This window comes from Armigeres subalbatus, chromosome 3 (genome assembly GCF_024139115.2).
Source record: "Armigeres subalbatus isolate Guangzhou_Male chromosome 3, GZ_Asu_2, whole genome shotgun sequence".
Taxonomy (NCBI): domain Eukaryota; kingdom Metazoa; phylum Arthropoda; class Insecta; order Diptera; family Culicidae; genus Armigeres; species Armigeres subalbatus.
Genome location: NC_085141.1, coordinates 337395577 through 337401875, shown reverse-complemented (window position 1 = coordinate 337401875; position 6299 = coordinate 337395577). Strand labels below are relative to the sequence as shown.

The following is a 6299-nucleotide window of genomic DNA, read 5'->3' as shown; positions in this document are numbered from 1 at the left end:
AATTGATATGAAATTTGCGAAAAGAATCCACGTGTCTTGGAGGAACACGAACCCTCAACCTCCTACTCTCTAGATAGGCCATAGGCGTGATAACCTCTACACAACAAGACCAATTAAAGGACACGTTTGCGGAAAGGCCATCAGAATTCGAGTACCAACCTCCACCACCGTTAGCTCTTTTTTGCAAATTGAATATCTTTCGGATGCTTGATTTGTCCAATCTCTACATGTGCTTTACTGTTGTATATCCACAGCCAAGCGAGTGCACATTGTTTATTAAACGAGAGGATCGCACTCCATGCCCCCCAGTAACTGTCTGGGCGGGACGGTATAGAATGCGAATTTAATCGCACTTTGCTGTGCCAAAGGCTTGCTTGGCTAAAGCATTTGATGAGTTTGATTGCCTTTTACGTAAGCGGTCGCGTGTACTCAGACGACTAATGACGGTGAAAGACCGACATTTTATTACAATTAGTTGCGTATTATTCGGCAACTCGGCCGTACGAAAACCTTTTTTTTGTTAAATATCTTGGCCGAAACATATGCTGTGCATATGGACAAATTGATATAAAATTTGCGAAAAAGAATCCACGTGTCTTGGAGGACGCTTATCTAGAGAGTAGGAGGTTCAGGGTCCCTCCAAGACACGTGGATTCTTTTTTGCATATTTTCTATCAATTTGTCCATTTCGAAACATATGCTGTGCATATGCACAGCCAAGATATTTAACAAAAAAATGGTTTTCGTACGGCGGAGTTGCCGAATAATATGCAATTAATTGCAATATTCAATATTTTTCAACCATTTATTTCACTCCTAATTACAATAATTGGCCACTTTTACGGATGTTCCGGATCTTCCAGAGGGCTCTCCGATGACCGCTAGAGGGATAAATTTGCCCAGAAATGGCATATACAAGATACAGTTGGGATCATCAGAGCACATATTTGCAAGCAATTTTATGTCGTTTGGTGCCTAAAGATCGAAAATCGGTTAAAATTTGAGTTTTTTTATGATCTTGATGAAATCTTTGGTCCAAATGGACTTCAATGCACAATGTGTAACTTATTTCTAATGCATTAGGAAGGTTAATCTGATTTCATATGACTTCATTTATAATGTTTTTTTACTGCTTCACATATGATTCATTTTAACCTTTATGCAATTTGATTCGGATATATAAGTATTGACGTAGGACTTACGTCTCTCTTTACTATACCGGGTGTCATTCCAAAATATTTAAATCGACCGCGTTACGTTGTGTTGAAAGATTTTTAACGTTAATAGCGTTCGTCTCAATGGACGAATTTCTGCGGTAAGCCCCTCAATCGACAGATTTCTAGTATGCCTTTCATGTCCATGCTTGATAAGACCCGAAAAACTTTTTTCAATAGGCATGAAACTGTTTTCAATGAAAAACATTGAGATCAAGGGAACTTATAAATATGGGTACCGCATAATTCTTGCATCATTCCATTACCACGTTCTCATTGGTGCAGACACCAGCGAATGAGCAGCCGCTGGGTCTGCCGAGAAGCCATAAAATAGCGCAACGCGATTTTTTCCTTTCATTCTGACCGGGACAAGCGAAGCAACCGCATCATCGATTGAACAGCACTCACACCTTTTAGCAGGGAATGAAGTCATCGAAGCCACCATCATCAGCCGAAACCTAGCCAGTACAGCAGCAGTCCACCCTACAGACCCGACAAAGCAGCAATGCTGAGCAGATACCGGCAGCAGCAGCAGCAGAGTCGAGCCGAGACCGGCCGGCATCGGTGATGAGCCGAGACAGGCTGAAGAAAAGCCACATGATGCAGCATGTATGTCCAAAAAACAAACGGTTCTTCAGAGAGCCAATAATAGAGATCAATATCAAAGCTTTCGGGATAGAAATTGAACTTGGGTGCCAAATCCAATATTCTAGTGATAAAATTATATACGTGATTTTTATAAATAGCGTCAAAACTAACAGTGGATAATTTTTCTGATTTAACCGCGAAGTGGACGAAGAACTTCGCTTGACCATGCCTAAAAAAACATAAGATGTCCAAATCTCTCACATAATATTTGGATATTTGGATTAAAAAAAAACACCGATAACAGCTCAAACATTAATATACTATCAATCGATTTTGTTGGATGTTGGATTTTTTGGCATTGATCAAGAAATATCTAGATAAACAATGTTTGATACTGACCGCACACAAAGCAAACGTGACTGAATACTGAATGATCGTCCCATGTTACCAATTCTAAATCTTATCACCCGAAATCCCATGTCCTGGTGTTTCCTTCCATCTACTACTAACAATGTTGTCTCAGAAACGAACACGTACTTCTCACCTGAATTGCAATTCTAAGCTCGCTTGCCCGGCTTATTGGCCTGTAGCAAGCGAAAAGTCCCGTTAGGAAATAGACGCCAGCAGCGAGCAACAAGCGTAAAAAAGAAGAAGCCCTTCTCGAACGCGTTGATGATGATGACGCTTTTACTGACAAAGAAGCGGGATACAAGACACTGGCTGATTGGCCTACCAATTGGTAAGCAGAGAAGATTCAAAATAAGGTATAAAAGAAAAGTGCATTCGCTCGCAGAGCATTCAGTCTTTTTTATACCATCACTAGAATTTCGCGGTTATTTGAAAAGATAGTTTTCTTACTTACTCACTTAGCCGAAGCAAACAGCCTTTTTTAAGGCTCTAAGAGTTAAAAATAATGTTCTCCTTCAGTCGCTATCGCTCTTCAACTTGTGGTTTATTTCAGGCAGTCCTTCAGTGGGAAGGTTGCCACTGTCGAGGCTAATATTTCGTGACCGGACAGATACTTTTTTTTGATGATTCTTGTTCGAGGTAGATTTGATTTCTGTGTCGGATTGATGAGAAGATTTTGCCAAGGAATGGTATGCAATGGTTTATCCAAAATAGTTGATGTGAGAAATTTGGACATATTATATATCTTAAAGGCATGGTCAAGTCAAGTCCTACGTCCACTTAGCGGTTATGTCACAGACATTACCCACTGTTCGTTTTTTTAAATTTTCTTCTCGCATGTACTATTGCTATTTAGAGTGGAACAACTCTGCGCTTTTTATTGTGCTTTGCATAAGTCTTTCATATACCTACAAGATAGTTTCTTTTCACGGAAAACACATCAATCGTAGAATATCCCAACTTGGTATCTTATACAATTTTTATCAATTTCATATTGTATTCTATATGATTCTCACTTCATCTGGATATTTACATAATTTCAATCTTACATCCTTATACGACTACTGACTAACGCACTTCAATCCTCCCTATTTGTTCCTTTTACCAGAACTCATTGGCGTAACTAATGAAAAATTCTAGGGGGGGGCTAACTTTTTTTTCTATTTTAACACTCATAACACAGAAAGTTTACCATTTTCGCTCGATTCAACTGATGTATATTGTTGGTCTACCAGATATCAATGTATTGGACGACATAAATATTTCAAATGATGTTCATTGACGCTCAGCCCTGTCACAAAAATCTAGAAATCTCGTAGGATTCCCAAAATTGATAAGTTGATAAGTTCAGAAAACCATAGGTGTTGTGCTCACCGTAAATAGAATGTGAAGCACGATCCTGATTTTTAAAGGATTTTTTGATTTGCTTCGAACCTGGAATACATTATAAATTAAATATTGAATACATTAGTTAGTTAAACTCTTTTCGCCAGCTTTCAATTCAGTGGCCTGACAATTCCTACGAGCTTTCAAACGGCGATCTGACTTAAACAAACTAACGTTTCTTTTCTGTTAGGATAACTTCTAGGAAGATTTTAAAAAATCAGGGGCCTCACTGCGCATCTCTTTTCGACAGGTCTTTCGTATGTCAGTTTGCATGGTTTGCTCGTTTCGAGTTGAGGTGCACAATGCCACCCCAGTTTTACATCCCAATACAACTTATTGGTCGTTAATTTTCAATTTAGTTAAAAAAAAAACAAATTAACAAGTTAACACATAGGGTAAAAGACCCAATAGTGGAGGAACTAAGCACGATCCATCACTATTTGTTCGTCTACACCACGTCTATACTTCATTTTGCTTACCTTAGATACGCATTCGATAGCTAATCAAATATATTTTAAACGAAAAGTGATCTAACTGCTGCAGAACCCATCATTGTTACCTAAAATGATACTTCCAATTTTTGGTGCAGTGCTCCAATAGTTGCGGTATTTTTTAATTCTTGTTCCTATAGTTGCGAATCCCATTGTTTTGATATGGGACTCGCAACTATTAACACTACCACAACTATTGGTGCAAAGCTCGAAAAAGGATAAGGTAATATAATGATACTTTACCAGTTTTGAGGTATTTTCTCTCCTGTTTTCTTTTATTTCGCGTAATAACAGGTCAACAAATTGATAGATCTAATGAGTTGCTGCGTTTAATTAGTAGATTTCGTAAAAATAACACTATCGCAACTATAGGAACACCCACGACTATCGGAACTTTTGCCCTAGGAACATTTAACACATCTTTTCTCTCAGTAGGTCTGTTTCACGCCTACTGAGACATTTTCACTGGTTTCATTGCTGCAGCGACAATAGGAGTTTAGAGAATTAAATAGTAGGGCAAAAGTTCCGATAGTCGTAGGTGTTCCTATAGTTGCGGTAGTGTTATTTTCACGAAATTTACTAATTAAACGCAGCAACCCATTAAGTCTATACATTTGTTGACTTGTCATTACGTGAAATAAAAGAAAACAGGAGTGAAAATAAAGTATCACTATATTACCTTATCCTTCTATCGGCTTTGCGCCAATAGTTGCGGTAGTGTTCCAATAGTTGCGAGTCCCATATCAAAACAATGCGATTCGCAACTATAGGAACAAGATTTAAAAAATACCGCAACTATTGGAACACTGCGCCAATAATTGGAGGTATTATTTTAGGTAACAATGATGGGTTCTACAGCAATTAGGTAGATCACTTTTCGTTTAAAATATATTGGATGAGCTTTCGAATGCGTATCTAAGAAAGCAAAATGAACACGCAGAAAAAACTATTATGAAAACAATAATTTCTAACATAAATTCAAAAAGAATTTCGCATTGTTTTGGCGGTAATAAGAATGATTGTTATTTCAACAATCCAATATTTTTGTTTTTATTGGACCTAGGAAAGCCCGAGCTTTGTGAAGCTTTTCTTAAAGCTTTGATTTATGAAAAAATATTGTTGTTTCAACAAGAATATTGTTGTTTCAATAAGAAAAATTATGTTGAATTCAATAATCATTATTTTGAAATTAAATGACCTTTCTTTTTGAAATATTTAGTTTGATTTAATAATTCTGACAAAAAACATATTTATATTTCACGGAATTTCAAGTTTATATTACACATAATTCATTTTTTCTTGTTGAGTCTGATTTCCACGGTGGCCGGTTAAATAACAACAGCGGGTCTAAAACAAACATTTTATATTGAAAATTCCGAATAAATACAAAATAATTCCCTTACCACATTTGGAATATGACTTGTAGCTAGTATCAACCTTGCTTCTCTCGCTTCTCCGAGTATCATGGAGTTGCTTTAAGCCGCCGAAATAATGATACAATTCTGCTCCTCAGAGTGTTCGGGAGATTTCCATCTAGTCGCTGAAATAATCAAAACAGATGCAATCAGCATTTCTAACAATGATATTTTTAAATATACTGAATGTACCTTTATTAATGATCCTTTTTAAAAACTGTCATCTTGTTAGAATCACCGGTATACTTTTCAAATATTCGGAAAATCTAGTGATACGGAATTTCAAAGTCGAACGAATAAGAATGTTTACATTAGACTCAAGCCGAACATTTAAAAGTGGCTCCTAAAAATCCTGATTCGTATTAAAGGTTATTAAGGCTATACAAAGCGAGACCATGTTAAAGGTGAATGATTCGGAATCTCGTTTCGATCCCGTAAATCCTGCACGAATATGAAACCTAAATTTGAATAGAGTATTTTGGTCGTTGCTAATGAAAGGAAATACTTCATGGCGGTTGTGTTAAGCTAGCATCACACCTCAGGAATCTTGTCAACGGATTTTAAAATCACAGGAGTAATGGAATTTCAACACGAAAATAAAAAAAAATACGACTCCATACAAAATACATTCTGACTAAAGTCCGGTGGAAAGACTTCCTAAGTGAGTGTAAGACTACCTTTAAGGAAGTTAGAAAATGGTATTATAGTAGACGTTGGATAAATAATATTAGTGTCTCAAAAAGTCAAGTACAATTGAATGGATTTGACGTCAACCAAAAATCATTCCACGTCTAAAA

The 6299-nt window shown here is 36.9% G+C and overlaps 1 long non-coding RNA gene across 1 annotated transcript; it reads right to left on the bottom strand.

Moving 5' to 3' along the window:
• Positions 1-5390: 5390 nt before the first annotated feature.
• Positions 5391-5824, bottom strand: LOC134221356 (uncharacterized). The gene is made up of 3 exons (XR_009982336.1): positions 5695-5824; positions 5494-5627; positions 5391-5434 (listed from the first exon to the last, which is right to left on the bottom strand). It is a non-coding gene; the product is annotated as an uncharacterized LOC134221356 (long non-coding RNA).
• Positions 5825-6299: the final 475 nt, after the last annotated feature.